Genomic DNA, 20715 nt, shown 5'->3' with positions numbered 1-20715 from the left:
TAAAGAAAACTCCAGAAAATTGAAAAAGCTGGAAGATTCCAAGGAGAGGAGCTAGGTTTCCAGTGTGGTCAGGGCTCCTCCTGGTGGATCTCTATAAAATGAATCCTTCCTAATCCTAACCTCTTACTCATTTACTCAACATTCTCTGTCTTCATCAACTATTGTATGTATATTAGTTTTATATTGCTATTGTAACAAATTATCACAAATGCAATGACTTCAAACAATATAAATATATTATCTTATAGTTCTACAGTGTCCAAGGGCCCAAAGATGGGCCACTTTACAGGAAAATTATTTTAAGCTGAAGGCAATTGAGACTCTACAGGTTGTTGGGAAGGAGAAATACCTGTCTCCTCATCAATCTGACATGAGACAGATTAACAGGAAAAAATCAAATTTAATAATTTAATAATGACCATCACCGAGTTACTGCATCCCCTCACCCACCTTCCCTTCAGCAACCCCCAGTTTGTTTCCCACAGTTAGGTCATTCATGGTTTGGAAAGACCTCCAATTTAGATTCTTCTGTGTGGTTAAGGGAGGGACAGAAGTTTCTTTTGAGCCAACAGGGTCTCAGGTGACTTCAGCTCAAAGTAATCCACATGACAAAGTGGCACATTCACGGTTGGGGAGGTGGTAGCTCTCCTGATCTCCTTCAGTTCCCCCATCTGAAACTTCCATGGGAGTATCACATATTAAAAGTTCAGCTGGAAGGTTGTTTCATCTCATTGATCCAGTTGCTTTGTTCTGACAATAGGTCAGTTTAGTTAAACTCATATCAGAAAACAGTGATGCAGGTATATTCTCAAAGCTAGGCCTATGGTTCAAGTAATCAGGTATTAAATAAAAATCGTTTCTATGGAAATAAAGGAAAAACAATAGTCAAATGGATCAAATATTAAGCCAGTATCTGAGTTCTAAGGATAGTCAGTTGAGAAGATTTCTAGATGTCAGACTTTAAACATCTTCACATAGAGTGAGGGCAGATAGAGGCAATCTGACAGATGTTCCCAGTTTGTAATTCAAATGTCTCTGGTGATCTTGTCAGTAGCCCATAAAGCAACAAGCACAAAGAATGTCTATAAAACAGTTATTATGGTGATTTCTTTACATCAAGTTATTGATATTTAGTTTGCACGTCTTCAGGAAAAAAAAAAAAAAAGGCAGTTTTAGTTCCCAAATGATTCCAAGTCAGAAAATTGGGAGAAATATCAAAATGTTAGCTAGGCACTGGAGGAAACTAGAAGAAACCAGGATCTAGTCAAGTTTATAATAAATAGTATTAAAATATAATAACTACAAAGATGTGTTATTGAAACATATTTTCTCTCTATAATCACCCTCATTTTTACCAAAGATAGTCTAATCGACACTAATGTGTTTGCAAAATAAGTCTAGTCTCAAAAAGATCTGGTTTGATTATTTACTTAAGTGTAGCAAGAAGAGAGAACTTCCATATACACTCTTAAAACTTGTTTGCTGAGGGGGGAAAAAAAAACAAAACAAAAATAAACTACTGGGAATATTTCAAGATAAAAAGCTTCTGGGAAACAAACTGAGTGTTGTGGAAAAGGAGGTGGGCTGGGGGAATTATGTAACTGGGGTCATGGAGATTAAAGAAGGCACGTGATGTAATGACCACTTGGTGTTATATGCAACTAATAAATCATTGAACATTATATAAAAAATTCAGGATGTATTAAAATTTTTAAAAAAGCTTCTACACAGTGAAGGGAAAAACTAACAAAATAAATGGCAACCTTGGAAATGGGAGAAAATATAAATGACATATCTGATAAAGGGTTACTATCCAAAATCCATAAAGAATTTATCAAGTGCAACACCCAAAAAAACCAACAATCCAGTTAAAAAATGTGCAGAAGACATGAATAAACATTTTTTCAAAGAAGACATCCAGATGGCCTACAGACACATGAAAAGATGTTCAACATGTACTCATCAACAATGAAATACAAATCAAAACCACAATGAGATACTACCTCACATTGTTTAGAATGGTAAAAATTAACAACTCAGGAAACAATAAACAACAGTAAGGATGTGGAGAAAGGGGAACCCTTTTACATTTTTGGTGGGAATACAAACTGGTGCAGCCACTCTGGAAAATAGTATAGAGGTCCCTCAAAAAGTTAAAAATAGGACTACCCTATGATCCAGCAATCACACTACTAGGTATTTAACCAAAGGATATAAAAATATGAATTCAAAGAGATACATGAACTCCAATGTTTATAGCAGCGTTATCTGTAATAGCCCAATTATAGAAATAGTCCAAATGTGTCCATTGGCTGATGAATGAAAAAAAAAAAAAAAAGTGGCACTCATGCGTGCACACACACACAGGAATATTATTTGGCAATAAAAAATGAAATTTTGCCATTCCCAACAACATGGATGGATCTAGAGAGTATAATGCTAATAGAAATAAGCCAGTCATGGAAAGACAAATACCATATGATCTCACTTATATTTAGAATTCTAGAAAAAAAAAATGAACATAGTGTGGGGGGGGGAGAGAGTAAAACCAAAAAACAGACTCTCAACTGCAGAGAACAAACTGAGTGTTGCTGGAGGGGAGGCGGGCAAGGGGATGGGTTAAATAGGTGATGGGTATTAAGGAATGCACTTGTGATGAACACTGAGTGCTGTATGTAAGTGATGAATCACTAAATTCTACACTTGAAACTAATGTTACTTTTTATGTTAAGTAACTAGAATTGAATAAAAACTTGGGATGGAAAAAAATAAATAAAACTTGTTTGCTGGAACTTTTCATAAGGAATCTCTAGATTGAAATTTAATAGACTCTGGAGGCCAGAAACCAAGCCAAATGCTTGCTATCAGACTTTGCTTATGATATCTATAGATTTGGGTGAAATACTCTCTTCTCAAGGTCCCCAAAATATCCAGAGGTTCCTATACCTGCCAAGAAATGACCTTCTTTAGTCACCTGGTAAGTATGTTGGGAACTCTGTAAACAAGGTATCAGGCTAATATTTCCAAGGCAGCTTTATTGGCTCCATAAGGTCAATCTTATATCCTTAAAACTTTCTGATCATATCTGAATCTATGCAGGTCTTTCTCAAATATGACATTCTGGACAAAGCCTTGGTAATATAACCAATTTCCAATTGTGTCTTGTCAGAAAGAGAACAGATTCTAATTGAACTTATGCAAATGAATATATTGCCATAAAAATATGAGAATATTTGTTGAGAGTTTCTGAATTCTGGAGAATTCATGTAGGGAGAAAAAAATAATTGATTTAATTTGTTCACAAAGGTGTATTTTGTCAAGTTGTTGTCAGTTCATTAAGGAAAAATGTTTTCTATTCCCCACAACAACCAAGGAAGAACTTTGTAGAAGAAGGACCAGTGGGAAAGTGCAGCCAAAATACAACAGCAGAGTGTACACAGCATACATCAGAAATACCTCCTGGAGTTTTTGTTGTTGTAGTTGTTACTGTTATTTTTCTCATGTTTTTTTTTTCTTTTCTTTTCCTTTCTTCCTTTCTTTTCTGAACACAATGACAAGACAGAGAAATTCATTCCAAAGTGAAGAACAATAGGTAGTCCTCAGTGTCAGAGATTTAATTAATATGGATATAAGTAAGAAACCTGATATAGAACTTAAAACAATGATTACATAGAAACTGGCTGGGCTTGCAAAATTACAGAAAACACTAGAAAATCCTTTACTGAAGTCCAGCAGGAAAAGAGAAATAATAAAGATTAGAACAGAAATCAATGACATAGAAATTAAAAAAACAAACAAACAAACAAAAACCTCAATAGAACAGATCAACCAAACTTGAGGCTTATTCTTTGAAAGAGTTAAAATGATTGATAAACCCCAGGCCAGACTTATCAAAAATAAAAGAGAAAGGACCCAAATTAATGAAATCATGAATGAAAGAGGAGAGATCACAATGGAAACCACAGAAATACAAATAATTCTGAAAGAATATTGTGAGAAATGATATGGGGGGGGGGAGGAGAGAAGATGGCAGAGAAGGAGGAGGTGCTGTTTCAACCAGTCCCCTAAAGTGAGCTGATTACCTACCAAAGAACTCTGATCACCTATGAAATCAGCATAAGATTAAAATTATACACTTCTGGATTTCTATGGGGACAGAAGACACCAGTGGACAAGTAAAGTGGAGTGGGAACATCAGACTGATATTGGAAGATAAACAAAAGGGGGAGGGAGCCACCAGAAGTCACTCATTGGAAAGTAATACCCCAATACGAGAGTGCCCTGTGGTTGGGGACCAGCATTAACTTGGAGTCTGGTCGAAAACACTCAAAAAAAGAAAAAGATCTTTAAGGGAAAGTTGGTGGAATTGAGCAATTAGGGACAGGGACTTAAGCCCATGGACCCAGGATGGCCACCGCTGGTGCGGAACCAGAGAGTGCAATGAAGAAGCCAGGTCTTGGTCCCTGAGCCACTGGCTTGCCTAAAAGCATCTGGGTGGTGGCACCCATGAGGGAGTCTGGTGTGGATGCACCAGCTGGCACTCTCTAGAACCACAGCCTTTTGTGCTCTGCACATGCAAGGCAAGACCAGGGTCTGAGTCGCACTCCACATGCTCCCCCTGAGAGAGGTCCGTGCAGGCACTAGCAGGCGCTCTCTAGGACCCAGAGATTCTGAACAGTCCCAGCCCAGGCCAGTGTGAAAATCTCAGTGGGCTCTCTCTGGTTGGGACCTCTCTGGTGGTCTGGACTTACCCAGACAGCCAAGGTGAGTATTTCTCATGGTTTTGGGTACAAGCAGGAGTTCCTGTGACCCCAGAGACTGAGACTGTGGCCGTGCTCTGCCAGTGGCAGAGGGGGAATTTATGTGCTCTGGAGCACCCAGAGGGGAACAAACTGAGGCTTCTCTCTGAGACGGAGGTCTGGGTGCAGTTTGCTTTCCTCTAAACCTCCAAGGAACCACCAATAGTCACCAAGGGGAGAAAAAACAAACAAACAAACAAAAACACCTCCAGAAAACAAAAGCCTTAAAAACTGGGTTCCTCAGAGCCCAGCCCCTTGATGGGGGTATGAGGACTCAACTCTAGCAAGACTTCGTGAAAAGACACGTGGCAGGCCCCTCCCCCAGAAAGCCAGCCAAAAAAAAAAAAGAAAGAAAGAAACAAAAAATAAACAATAACAACAAAACAAGAGGACAACCACTGCTGCTTCATAGATACAACTTTTATTTTTAATTCTTTTCCACTATTCTTGTTCTTTTCATTTTTTATATAATTTTTAACCTACTTACCATCAAAATGAGATATTCACTATATCAAATTTCATAATAACCTTTTAATCTGAACTTTTTTGATACATATACCTGTGTTTTTCTTTTGCTTTTCTATTTTTTAAATTTTTTATTTTTTTTAATATTCATATAAAGATAAGCTTCAGGGTTATCTTTATCCCAATATGATTATCCCAATCAATGCTACCCCTATATATAAACCAGTTTTAATCTCAATTTATCTCAGGAAAGTTGAGTCCTTTAACAAAGATATCAAGATAGATCCAGAAAGAATCAAAACAAACTTTCTTGCCCACAGGGAGAATTTATAACCACCTTCCCATGTTTTTCTTCTGTCAGTGTTTGTGTATTTGTTTTTGTTCCAGTAGTATATAAGTCTTACACTGGGGTTCATTTTGGCTGGGTTCTTTTTATTTATTTATTTATTTATTTATTGTCATGTACTTCTGTTGGTGTTTTTGTTTTGTCTGTTTTTGTTTGTATACTTTATAAATCTTACCTTTACGGATCCATTCAGGATGGGACTTCTCTTTTCTTTCTTTCCTTCTTTTTTTCCCTATCTCTCTCCCTTTTTCTTTTTCCTTTATTTTGGTAGGGACTCTCGATTGCTCAGAAGCATTCCAAAGTACACCTTGCCTGCAACATGGTTGATACATTCACCTACACATCCATACAGCCATCTCTAGCCAAAATGACTAAGAGGAGTAATGCCCAGCAGAGGAAAAATTCAGAGACCAGGCCCTCTCCATCAGAGCTATTGGATATGGACACAGACAGTATGTTGGAAAGGGAATTCAGGAAAACAATTATCCAGACAATAACCAGGTTGGAGAAAGCCTTTGAGGACAAAATGGAATTGATTAGGGCTGAAGTGAAAGCCACCAGGGATGATGTCAAAAATATTCTCAATGAGTTCCAATCTAATCTAAATTCTCAAAAAGCTAGGGCAAATGAGGCAAAGATAGAATTAGTGATCTGGAGGAAAAACTGAAAGAGAAAAAGGAGGAAGCCTGGAACAAACAGCTCAGAAGCCATGGAAACAGAATTAGGGAAATGAATGATGCCATGAAACGTTCCAACATCAGAATTATTGGAATTCCTGAGGGGGAGGAGAAAGAAGACTAGAAGATATAGTTGAACAAATTCTCCATGAAAATTTTCCCAATCTCATTAATGGAACCAGTGTTCCTGTCCTGGAGGCAGAAAGGTCTCCCCAAGATCATAGAATCTAAAGAGTCCTCAAGACCCCTGATTGTGAAAATGACAAATCATAATTTTAGATGGGAGCTCTTGAAAGAGATTCCTATGTACAGTGGAAGTCCCATCAGAATAACATCAGACCTGCCCACAGAAAACTGGCAAGCCAGAAAGGGCCGGCAAGATGTATTCAGGGTGCTGAATGAGAAGAAATACAGCCAAGAACACTTTATCCAGCAAAACTGACATTCAAAATGGATGGAGAGATAAAGAGCTCCCAAGACCTGCAAGGTTTAAAAGAGTATGTGAACACCAAGCCAGCACTACAAGAAATATTAAGGGGGGGGGGTTCTATAAAGAAAAAGGAACCCAAAAGTGTCATTGAACAGAAATTTACAGAGAAAATCTATAGAAACAAGGACTTCACAGCCAACACAAAGGCAAAAAAAGCATATGTCTCAATAATCACTCTCAACATGAACGGTCTAAATGATCCCATAAAATGGCACAGGGTTGGATATTGGATAAAACAACAGGACTCGTCCATATGTTGTCTACAAGAGACCCATTTTGAACCTAAGGATACAACCAGACTGAAAGTAAAGGGATGGAGAAGCATCTTACATGTCAATAGGACTCAAAAGAAGGCTGGGGAAACAATTCTCGTATCAGATAAATTAAATTTTGAACTAAAATTGTAGTCAGAGATACAGAAGGACACTACATCATTCTTAAAGGGTCTATCCAGTAAGAATATCTAACAGTTGTAAATATTTATGCCCCCAATATGGGAGAAGTCAACTACATAAGAAAACTGTTAATCAAGATAAAGAGTCATATTGATATGAATACATTGATAGTAGGAGATCTTAACACGCCACTCTCAATAATAGACAGATCATCCTAGCAGAAAATCAATAAAGAAACAACAGCATTGAATGACACATTGGACCAGATGGACCTCATAGATATTCCACCCTAAAACAGCAGAATACTCATTATTCTCAAGTGCACATGGAACTGTCTCCAGAATAGACCACATACTGGTTCACAATCAGGGCTCAGCTGATACCAAAAGACTGAGATTATTTCCTGCTTATTCTCAGATCGTAATGCTTTGAAACTGGAACTCAACCACAAGAAAAAGTTTGGAAGGAATTCAAACACCTAGAAGCTAAAGACCACCTTGCTTAATTATGCTTGGATCAACCAGGAAATCAAAGAACTTAAACAATTCATGGAAATCAATGAGAATGAAGATACTTCAGTCCAAAACCTATGGGATACAGCAAAGGCAGTCCTAAGGGGGAAATACATAGCCATCCAAGCCTCCCTCAAAAAATGTAAAAAATCGAGAATGCACCAACAGTCTTTGCACCTTAACGAACTGGAGAATCAACAATAAATTAAGCCAACCCCACACACAAGAAGGGAAATAATCAAAATTCGAGCAGAGAACAATGAGACAGAAACTAAGGATACAGTAGAACACATCAACAAAACTAGAAGCTGGTATTTTGAAAGAATCAAGATCGAAAAACCACTGGCCACACTAATCCAAAAGAAAAGAGAGGACTCAAATTAATAAAATTATGAATGAAAAGGGAGAGATCATGATTAACAACAATGAAATAGAAACAATCATCAGAAATTATTATCAACAGTTGTATGCCAATAAGTTAAGCAACCTAGATGCAATGGATGCATTCCAGGAAAACTATAAACTTCCAAAAGTGAACCAGGAAGAAATTGAGAACCTGAATAGACAAATATCCTTTAATGAGATTGAAGCAGTGTTCAAAAACCTCCCAAAAAACAAGATCCCAGGACCTGATGGATTCCCTGGGGAATTCTACAAAATTTTCAAAGAAATGATACCTATTCTCCTGAAGCTGTTTCAAAAAACTGAAGCAGAAGGAAAACTTCCAAACTCTTTTTATGAAGCCAGCATTACCCTGATTCCCAAGCTAGGCACGGACCTACTAAAGAGGAGAATTTCAGACCAATATCACTGAAGAATATGGATGCCAAGATTCTCAACAAGATCCTAGCTAATAAGATTATCCACCATGACCAAGTGGGATTTATCCATTGGATGCAAGGGTGGTTCAACATTCGGAAATCATTCAATGTGATAAATCAATAAGAGAAGAGAGAAGAACCACACAGTCCTCTCAATTGATGCAGAAAAAGCATTTGACAAAAACCAGCATCGGTTCCTGATTAAAACATTTCAAAGTATAGGGATAGAGGGAACATTCCTCAACTGCATCAAATCTATCTATGAAAAAAACACAGTGAATATCATCCTCAATGGGAAAAAGCTGACAGCCTTCCCTTTGAGATCAGGAACACGACAAGGATGCCACTCTCACCACTCTTGTTCATCATAGTATTTGAAGTCCTAGCAACAGTAATCAGACAACAAAGAGAAATAAAAGGTATTCAAACTGGCAATGAAGAAGTCAAACTCTCTCTTCACAGATGACATGATACTCTATATGGAAAACCCAAAAGTCTCCACCCCCAAATTACTAGAACTCACACAGCAATTCAGTAATGTGCCAGGATACAAAATCAATGTACAAAAATCAGGTGCTTTCTTATACACTAACAATGAAAACACAGAAAAGTAAATTAGAGAATCGATTCCATTTACTATAGCACCAAGAACCATAAGATACCTGGGAATAAACCTAACCAAAGAGGTAAAGGATCTGTACTCGAGGAACTAGAGAACACTCATGAAGGAAATTGAAGAAGACACAAAAAGGGAGGATCCAGGACCATTCCATGCTCATGGATCGGAAAAATAAACATTGTTAAAATGTCTATACTGCCTAGAGCAAACTATACTTTCAATGCCATTCCGATCAAAATTCCCCCGGCATTCTTCAAAGAGCTGGAGCAAACAATCCTAAAATTTGTATGGAATCAGAAGAGATCCTGAATTGCTAAGGAAATGTTGAAAAAGAAAAACAAAACTGGGGGCATCACGTTGCCTGATTTCAAGCTTTACTACAAAGCTGTGATCACCAAAACAGCATGGTACTGGCATAAAAATAGATACATAGACCAGTGGAACAGAGTAGATAGCCCAGATATGGACCCTCAGCTCTATGGTCAAATAATCTTCAACAATGCAGGAAAAAATATCCAGTGGGAAAAAGACAGTCTCTTCAATAAATGGTTCTCTTACACCATACACAAAGATAAACTCAAAATGGATAAAAGACCTCAACAAGAATCCATCTGAATCCTAGAGGCAGGACTCCATCAGAATCGTATTGGATAACATACTCAGTTACCTCTTTGGCATTGCCCACAGCAAATTCTTTCAAGATATGTCTCCAAAGGCAAAGGAAACAAAAGCGAAAACAAACTTTTGGGACTTCATCAAGATCATTAGCTTCTGTGCGGCAAAGGAAACAGTCAACAAAATAAAGAGGTAACCCATGGAATGGGAAATTATATTCGCAAATGACAGTAAAGACAAAGCACTGATATCCAAGATCTACAAAGAACTCCTCAAACTCAACACACACAAAACAGATAATCATGTCAAAAAATGGGCAGAAGACACGAACAGACAATTATCCAATGAAGACACATAAGTGGCTAACAGACACATGAAAAAATGTTCATCACCACTAGCCATCAGGGAAATTCACATCAAAATCACAGGAAGATATCACCTTACATCAGTTAGAATGGCCAAAATCAACAGGACAGGAAACAAAAATTGTTTGGAGAGGATGTGGTGAAAGGGGAACCCTCTTATACTGTTGATGGGAAAGCAAGTTGGTGCAGCCACTTTGGAAAACAGTGTGGAGATTCCCTAAGAAGTTAAAAATAGAGCTTCCCTCTGACCCTGCAATTGCACTACTGCAAAGATACAGATGTGGTGAAAAGAAGGGCCATCTATACCCCAATGTTCATAGCACCAATGGCCACAGTTGGCAAACTGTGGAAAGAACCAAGATGCCCTTCAATGGACGAATGCATAAGGAAGATGTGGTCCACATACACTATGGAGTATTATGCCTCCATCAGAAAGGATGAATACCCAACTTTTGTAGCAACATGGACGGGACTGGAAGAGATGATGCTGAGTGAAATAAGTCAAGCAGAGAGAGTCAATTATCATCTGGTTTCACTTATTTGTGGAGCATAACAAATAGCATGGAGGACAAGGGGACTTAAAGAGGAGAAGGGAGTTGAGGGAAAATGGAAGGGGAGGTGAACCATGAGAGACTATGGACTCTGAAAAACAATCTAAGGGTTTTGAAGGGGCAGGGGGTGGGAGGTTGGGGGAACCAGGTGGTGGGTATTGGAGAGGGCATGGATTGCCTGGGGCACTGGGTGTGGTACAAAAACAATGAATACTGTTACGCTGAAAATAAATTTAAAACATTTTTAAAAAAGTAGATCTTCCCTATGACCCTGCATTTGCACTCCTTGGTATATTCCCTGAAGATACAGATTTAGTGGAAAGAAGGGCCATCTGTACCCCAATGTTCATAGCACCAATGGCCACAGTAGGCAAACTGTGGAAAGAACCAAGATGCCCTTCAATGGATGAATGACTAAGGAAGATGTGGTCCATATACACTATGGAGTATTATGCCTCCATCAGAAAGGATGAATACCCAACTTTTGTAGCAACATGGATGGGGCTGGAAGAGATTATGCTGAATGAAATATGTCAAGCAGAGAGAGTCAATTATCATATGGTTTCACTTATCTGTGGAGCATAAGGAATAACATGGAGGACGTGGGGAGATGGAGATGAGAAGAGAGTTGGGGGAAATTGAAGGGGGAGACAAACCATGAGAGACTATGGACTCTGAAAAACAATTTGAGGGTTTTAGAGGGGCTGGGGGGTGGTAGGTTGGGTGAGGATGGTGGTGGGTATTATGGAGTGTACATATTGCATGAAACACTGGATGTGGTACATAAACAATGAATTCTGGAACACTGAAAAGAAATTAAAAAAAATTAAATTAAAAAAATAAAAAACAGAAGTCTTTTGCTTCCTGCTTTCTCACCCCCTTGAAAAATCCAGTTTCAAATTTTAGGTTATTTATTTATTCATTTAGTTGGTTAGTTTTCCTTCTTTTTTCTTTATTTCTAAGAAACTTACTTACCCAGCCAGGTCTTCCTTGATTTAGTATCTTTTGAAATTATTTTTAATTGAGCTTTTAAATTTTAATTTCAGTATAGTTTACTTGCAGTATAGTTAACTAATGTTTTGTGTGTATAATATAGTGATAAAATTGTATACATTACTGAGTGCTTTTTTATGGCTAAGTAATATTCTACTGTGTTTGTATGTCTGTCTCTCTGTGTGTGTATACTACATCTTTTTTAGTTAAAATCAATTAATATATAGTGTATTATTAGTTTCAGAGGTAGAGTTTCGTGATTCATCAATTTCATATACACCTAGTGCTCATTACAACAAGTGTCCTCCTTAATACCCAATGGCCAATTACCCCATTCCCCCACCCACTTCATCTCTAGCTACCCTTAGTTTGTTTCTTGGGGTTACGATCTCTTATAGTTTTTTCCCTCTTTGATTTTGCCTTCTTTTAGTTTTCCTGTCCTTTTTCTATGTTAATTTGTTTTGTTTCTTAAATTCCACATATGATTGAAATCATATGATATTTGTCTTTCTCTGACTGGCTTATTTCACTTAGCACGATACTCTCTTGTTCCAGCCATGTCATTGAAAATGGCAAGATTTCATTCTTTTTGATGAATGAGTAATATTCTATCTCATATATATACAACTTCTTCTTTATCCATTTATCTGTCAACAGACATCTGAGTTCTTTCTATATTTTGGTTATTGTGGACATGACTGCTACAAACTTTGGGGTACATGGCCCTTTCAAATCAGTATGTTTTTATCTTTTGGATAAACACTTAGCAGTGTAATTGCTGTGTCATAGGGTAGTTCTCTTTAATTTTTTGAGGAAACTGTTTTCTTTTTTTTAAAAAAGATTTTATTTATTTATTTATTTATTTATTTATTTATTTACAGAGAGAGAGAGAGAGAGAGAGAGAGAGCTAGCTCACAAGTAGGCAGAGAGGCAGGCACAGAGAGAGGGGAAACAGGCTCCCCACTGAGCAGAGAGCCCGATGTATGACTCGATCCCAGGACCCTGAGATCATTACCTGAGCTGAAGGCTTAACCCACTGACCCACCCAGGCGCCCCAAGGAAACTCTTTTCAAGAGCGACTGAACCAGTGTTTATTCCCACCAACAGTGTAAGAGGGTTTCTCTACATCCTCACCAATATCTATTGTTTCCTGAGTTGTTAATTTTAGCCATCCTGACCAGTGTGATGTGGGATCCAACTGTAGTTTTGATTTGGATTTCTCTGATGCCCAGTGATGGTGACCATTTTTTCCTGTGTCTGTTGGCTATTTGTATATCTTCTTCGGGGAAATGTCTGTTCATATCTTCTGCCCATTCCTTGACTGGATTTTTTGGTTTTGGGGTGTTGAATTTGATAAGTTCTTTATTAATCTTGGATACTAGCCCTTTATCTGATAAGTCATTTATAAATTCTTCTCCCATTCCATAAGTTGCCTTTTAGTCTTGGTGACTATTTCCTTTGTTGTGCTACAGCTTTTTATCTTGATGAAGTCCCAATAGTTCATTTTTGATTTTGTTACCCTTGCCTCAGGTGAGGTGTCTATCAAGAAATTACTGTGGCCAGGGTCAAAGAGGTTGCTACTTGTGTTCTCCTCTAGGATTTTGATGGTTCCCTAACTCACATTTAGGTCATTCACCCATTTTAAGTTTATTTTTGTGTATGGTGTAAGAAAGTGGCCCAGCTTCATTGTTCTGCATGTGGCTATCCAATTTTCCCAACACCAGTTTTTTTTTTAATTTTTTTAATTTATTTTCAGCGTAACAGTATTCATTGTTTTTGTACCACACCCAGTGCTCCATGCAATCCGTGCCCTCTCCAATACCCACCACCTGGTTCCCCCAACCTCCCACCCCCTGCCCCTTCAAAACCCTTAGATTGTTTTTCAGAGTCCATAGTCTCTCATGGTTCACCTCCCCTTCCATTTTCCCTCAACTCCCTTCTCCTCTTTAAGTCCCCTTGTCCTCCATGCTATTTGTTATGCTCCACAAATAAGTGAAACCAGATGATAATTGACTCTCTCTGCTTGACTTATTTCACTCAGCATCATCTCTTCCAGTCCCGTCCATGTTGCTACAAAAGTTGGGTATTCATCCTTTCTGATGGAGGCATAATACTCCATAGTGTATGTGGACCACATCTTCCTTATGCATTCGTCCATTGAAGGGCATCTTGGTTCTTTCCACAGTTTGCCAACTGTGGCCATTGGTGCTATGAACATTGGGGTATAGATGGCCCTTCTTTTCACCACATCTGTATCTTTGCAGTAGTGCAATTGCAGGGTCAGAGGGAAGCTCTATTTTTAACTTCTTAGGGAATCTCCACACTGTTTTCCAAAGTGGCTGCACCAACTTGCTTTCCCATCAACAGTATAAGAGGGTTCCCCTTTCACCACATCCTCTCCAAACAATTTTTGTTTCCTGTCCTGTTGATTTTGGCCATTCTAACTGATGTAAGGTGATATCTTCCTGTGATTTTGATGTGAATTTCCCTGATGGCTAGTGGTGATGAACATTTTTTCATGTGTCTGTTAGCCACTTATGTGTCTTCATTGGATAATTGTCTGTTCGTGTCTTCTGCCCATTTTTTGACATGATTATCTGTTTTGTGTGTGTTGAGTTTGAGGAGTTCTTTGTAGATCTTGGATATCAGTGCTTTGTCTTTACTGTCATTTGCGAATATAATTTCCCATTCCATGGGTTACCTCTTTATTTTGTTGACTGTTTCCTTTGCCGCACAGAAGCTAATGATCTTGATGAAGTCCCAAAAGTTTGTTTTCGCTTTTGTTTCCTTTGCCTTTGGAGACATATCTTGAAAGAATTTGCTGTGGGCAATGCCAAAGAGGTAACTGAGTATGTTATCCAATACGATTCTGATGGAGTCCTGCCTCTAGGATTCAGATGGATTCTTGTTGAGGTCTTTTATCCATTTTGAGTTTATCTTTGTGTATGGTGTAAGAGAACCATTTATTGAAGAGACTGTCTTTTTCCCACTGGATATTTTTTCCTGCATTGTTGAAGATTATTTGACCATAGAGCTGAGGGTCCATATCTGGGCTATCTACTCTGTTCCACTGGTCTATGTATCTATTTTTATGCCAGTACCATGCTGTTTTGGTGATCACAGCTTTGTAGTAAAGCTTGAAATCAGGCAACGTGATGCCCCCAGTTTTGTTTTTCTTTTTCAACATTTCCTTAGCAATTCAGGATCTCTTCTGATTCCATACAAATTTTAGGATTGTTTGCTCCAGCTCTTTGAAGAATGCCGGGGGAATTTTGATCGGAATGGCATTGAAAGTATAGTTTGCTCTAGGCAGTATAGACATTTTAACAATGTTTATTTTTCCGATCCATGAGCATGGAATGGTCCTGGATCCTCCCTTTTTGTGTCTTCTTCAATTTCCTTCATGAGTGTTCTCTAGTTCCTCGAGTACAGATCCTTTACCTCTTTGGTTAGGTTTATTCCCAGGTATCTTATGGTTCTTGGTGCTATAGTAAATGGAATCGATTCTCTAATTTACTTTTCTGTGTTTTCATTGTTAGTGTATAAGAAAGCACCTGATTTTTGTACATTGATTTTGTATCCTGGCACATTACTGAATTGCTGTGTGAGTTCTAGTAATTTGGGGGTGGAGACTTTTGGGTTTTCCATATAGAGTATCATGTCATCTGTGAAGAGAGAGTTTGACTTCTTCATTGCCAGTTTGAATACCTTTTATTTCTCTTTGTTGTCTGATTACTGTTGCTAGGACTTCAAATACTATGATGAACAAGAGTGGTGAGAGTGGCATCCTTGTCGTGTTCCTGATCTCAAAGGGAAGGCTGTCAGCTTTTTCCCATTGAGGATGATATTCACTGTGTTTTTTTCATAGATAGATTTGATGCAGTTGAGGAATGTTCCCTCTATCCCTATACTTTGAAATGTTTTAATCAGGAACCGATGCTGGTTTTTGTCAAATGCTTTTTCTGCATCAATTGAGAGAACCATGTGGTTCCTCTCCTCTTATCGGTTCGTTTTATCACATTGAATGATTTGCTAATGTTGAACCACCCTTGCAACCCAGGGATAAATCCCACCTGGTCATGGTGGGTAAGCTTTTTAAAATATTGTTGGATCCTATTGGCAAGGATCTTGTTGAGAATCTTGGCATTATATTCATCAGGGATATTGGTCTGAAATTCTCCACTTTGGTGGGGTCCATGCCTGGTTTGGGAATCAGGGTAATGCTGGCTTCATAAAAAGAGTCTGGAAGTTTTCCTTCTGCTTCAGTTTTTTGAAAGAGCTTCAGGAGAATAGGTATCATTTCTTCTTTGAAAGTTTGGTAGAACTCCCCAGCGAATCCATCAGGTCCTGGGCTCTTGTTTTTTGGGGGTATTTGATCAGTGCTTCAATCTCATTACTAGATATTGGTCGATTCAGGTTCTCAATTTCTTCCTGATGCAGTTTTGGAAGTTTATAGTTTTCCTGGAATGCATCCATTTCATCTAGGTGGCTTAACTTATTGGCATATAACTGTTGATAATAACTTCTGATGATTGTTTCTATTTCCTTGGTGTTAGTTGTGATCTCTCCCTTATCATTCATAATTTTATTAACGTGGGCCTTCACTCTTTTCTTTTGGATTAGTTTGGCCAATGGTTTATTTATCTTATTGATTCTTTAAAAAACTAGCTGCTATTTCCGTTGGTGCATTCTCCTGTATCTCTGGTTTCTATCTCATTGATCTCTGCTCTAATATTGATTATTCCCCTTCTTGTGTGTGCAGTTGGCTTAATTTGTTGTTGATTCTCCAGTTTTTTAAGGTATAGCGACAACTGGTGTATTCTGGATTTTTCCATTTTTTTGAGGGAGGCTTAGATAGCTATGTATTTCCCCCTTAGGACCAACTTTGCTGTATCCCATAGGTTTTGGACCAGAGTGTCTTCATTCTCATTGGTTTCCATTAATTGTTTAAGTTCTTCTTTGATTTCCTGGTTGATCCAAGCATTCTTAAGCAAGGTGGTCTTTAGCTTCCAGGTGATTGAATTCCTTCCAACCTTTTTCTTGTGGTTGAGCTCTACTTTCAAAGCACTGTGATCTGAGAACATGCAGGGAATAATCTCAATGTTTTGGTATCAGTTGAGCCCTGATTTGTGACCCAGGATGTGGTCTATTCTGGAGAAGGTTCCATGAGCACTCGAATAGAATGAGTATTCTGTTGTTTTAGGGTGGAATGTTCTGTATATTTCTATGAGGTCCATCTGATCCAATGTGTCATTCAATGCTCTTGTTTCTTTATTGATTTTCTGTTTGGATGATCTGTCTATTACTGAGAGTGGCATGTTAAGGTCTTTTACTATTAATGTATTCATGTCAATATGACTCTTTATCTTGATTAACAGTTTTCTTTTTTTTTTAATTTTTAAAAAAATTTTTTTAAATATTTTATTTATTTGACAGAGAGAAATCACAACTAGGCAGAGAGGCAGGCAGAGAGAGGAGGAAGCAGGCACCCTGAGGAGCAGAGAGCCCGATGTGGAGCTCAATCCCAGGACCCTGGAATCATGACCTGAGCCAAAGGCAGAGGCTTTGACCCACTAAGCCACCCAGGCGCTCCTTGATTAACAGTTTTCTTATGTAATTGGCTGCTCCCATACTGGCAACATAAATATTTACAATTGTTAGATCCTCTTGGTGGTTAGTCCCTTTAGGAATGATGTAGTGTCCTTCTCTATCTCTGACTACAGTCTTTAGTTTAAAATCTAATTTATCTGATATGAGAAGGGCTACCAAAGCCTTCTTTTGAGGCCCATTGGCATGAAAGATGCTTCTCCATTCCTTCACTTTCAGTCTGGGTGTATCCTTAGGTTCAAAATGGCTCTCTTGTAGACAACATACAGATGGGCCCCATCATTTTATCCAAACTGGATCCCTGTGTTGTTTTATGGGTGCATTTAGGCCATTCACATTAAGATTGATTATTGAGAGATACGTTTTTATTGACATCGTGTTACCTATGAAGTCTGTTTCTGTAGATTGTCTCCATATATTTCTGTTCAATGCTATTCTTAGGATTTCTCCTCTTTTATAGAACCCCCCTTAATATTTCCTGCAGTGTCGGGTTGGTGGTCACATACTCTTTTAAACCTTGCCAGTCTTGGAAGCTCTTTATCTCTCCATCCATTTTGAATGTCAGTCTTGCTGGATAAAGTATTCTTGGCTGCATGCTCTTTCCATTTAGTGCCCTGAATATGTCTTTCCAACCCTTTCTGGCTTTCCAGGTTTCTGTGGACAGGGCTGTTATTCTTAAGGGCTTTCCTCTGTACGTAAGGAATTTATTTGCCCTAGCTGCTTTCAAGAGCTCCTGTCTACAATTATGATTAATCATTTTCACTATCAGGGGTCTCGAGGTCTTTCTAGATTCTATAATCTTAGCGGGAGACCGTTCTGCCTTTAGTACATGAACGCTGGTTCCATTCACGAGATTGGGAAAATTTTCATGGAGAATTTGTTCAACCAACTATATCTTCTAGTCTTCTTTCTTTCTCCTCCCCCTCAGGAATTCCAATAATTCTGACAGTGGAATGTTTCATGGCATCATTTATTTCCCTAATTCTGTTTTTGTGGCTTCTAAGCTGTTTGTTCCAGGCTTTCTCCTGATCCTTTTTCTCTATCTGCTTGTCCTCCAGATCACTAATTCTAACTTCTGCCTCAGTTACCCTAGCTGTTAGAGAATTTAGATTAGATTGGAACTCATTGAGAACATTGTGAATATCATCCCTGGTAGCTTTCACTTCTGCCCTATTCAATTTCATTTTGTCATCAAGGGCTTTCTCCAACCTAGCTATTGCCTGGATAATTGTTAGCCTGAATTCCCTTTCTGACATAATGTCTATGTTCATATCCAATAGCTGTGATGCAGAAGGTCCAGTCTCTGAATTTTTCTTCTGTTGGGCATTCCTCCTCCTAGTCATTTTGGTGAGAGATGGCTGAACGGATGTGTAGCTGAATGTGTCAACCGTGGTGCAGGTAAGGTGCACCCTGGAATGTTTCTGAGCAATTAAGAGTCCCCACACAAAAGAAAGAAAAAAGAAAAAAAAGAGAGAGAGAGAGAGAGAGAGGAAAAAAAAAAAAGATAAAAGAGAAGGCCTGGCCCAAATGGGCCCCAAGATTCATGAAGTATACAAACAAAAGCAGACAAACAGAAAGACCAACAAAAGTAGATGACAAGACATAAATAAATAAATAAATAAATAATAAGAACCTCATCAAAAAGAACCCCAAGTACTGGAAGAGATTATGCTGAGTGAAATAAGTCAAGCAGAGAGAGTCAATTATCATATGGTTTCACTTATTTGTGGAGCATAACAAATAGCATAGAGGACAAGGGGAGTTAGAGAGAAGAAGGGAGTTGAGGGAAATTGGAAAGGGAGATGAACCATGAGAGACTATGGACTTTGAAAAGCAATCTGATGGTTTTGAAGAGGTGGGGGGTGGGAAGTTGGGGGAACCAGGTGGTGGGTATTGGAGAGGGCATGGATTGCATGGAGCACTGGGTGTGGTGCAAAAACAATGAATACTGTTACACTGAAAATAAATTTAAAAAATTTTTAAAAAAAGAACCCCAAGTATAAGATTTATATACTACCAAGACAAAAACAAAGACACAGAGACACTGACAGAAGAAAAAGATGGGAGAGTGGTTATAAATTCTCCATGTGGGCGAGGAAGGTTTTTTGATTCTTCCTGGTTGTATCTTGATATCTTTGTTAAAGAACTCAACTTTCCTAAGATAAAGGGGGATTAACAACTGAAAAACAATGTGAGGGTTTTGAAGGGGTGGGGATGGGAAGTTGGGTCAGCCTGGTGGTGGGTATTATGCAGGGCATGTAGTGCATGGAGTACTGGGTGTGGTGCATAAACAATGAATTCTGGAACACTGAAAAGAAATGTAAATAAATAAATAAATAAATAAATAAGAAGTGATTGACACTACAGACAAAGGGCTGATATCCAAGATCTATAAAGAACACCTCAAACTCAACACCCAAAAAACAGGTAATCATGTCAAAAAATGGGCAGAAGACATGAACAGACACCTCTCCAAAAAAGACATACAAATGGCTAACTGACACATGAAAAAATGTTCATCATCACTAGCCATCAGGGAAATTAAAGTCAAAACTACATTGAGATACCACCTTACAACAGTTAGAATGACCAAAATCAACAGGACAGTAAACAACATGTGTTGGAGAGGATGTGGAGAAAGGGCAACTCTCTTACACTGTTGGTGGGAATGCAAGTTGTTGCACCACTTTGGAAAACAGTGTGGTGGTTCCTCAAAAAAGTAAAAATAGAGCTTCCCTACGACCCTGAAATTGCACTCCTGGGTATTTACCCCAAAGATACAGATGTAGTGAAAAGAAGGGCCTGTACCCCAATGTTCATATCAGCAATGGCCACAATCACCAAACTGTGGAAAGAGCTGAGATGTCCTTCAGCAGATGAATGAATAAAGAATATGTGGTCCATATATACAATGTAATATTACACAGCCATCAGAAAAGATGAATTCCCAACTTTTGTATCAACATGGACCGGACTGGAGGAGATTATGCTAAGTGAAATAAATCAAGCAGAGAGAGTCACTTATTATATGGTTTCAATTACTTGTGGAGCATAAAGAATAACATGGAGGATATTAGGAGACAGAAAGAAAAATGAATTGGGATAAATTGGGGAGGGAGATGAACCATGAGAGACTGTAGACTCTGAAAAAGAAACTGAGGGTTTTGGAAGGGACGGGGTGGGAGGATGGGTGAAACTTGTGGCGGGTATTAAAGAGGGCACATATTGCATGGAGCACTGGGTGTAGTGCATAAACAATGGATCTTGGAACATTGAAAAAAATAAAATTAAATTAAGATGTTAAGAAAAAAAAGAAGTGAGAATAATTCCTCATTATAATCCTTGTATTAGGAAATCCACTGTGGGAAGAGATTTCAGGGCAGTTTCTTTTTACTTCCTCCAATAAAACCTTGGAGATATTTTTTTTTTCTGTCCTCCTGTTGTTATTTCTAACAGTCAA

Source organism: Lontra canadensis, unplaced genomic scaffold (genome assembly GCF_010015895.1).
Source record: "Lontra canadensis isolate GAN:19392208 unplaced genomic scaffold, GSC_riverotter_1.0 scaffold10, whole genome shotgun sequence".
NCBI classification, from domain to species: Eukaryota; Metazoa; Chordata; class Mammalia; order Carnivora; family Mustelidae; genus Lontra; species Lontra canadensis.
Note: the sequence above shows the minus strand (reverse complement) of the source record.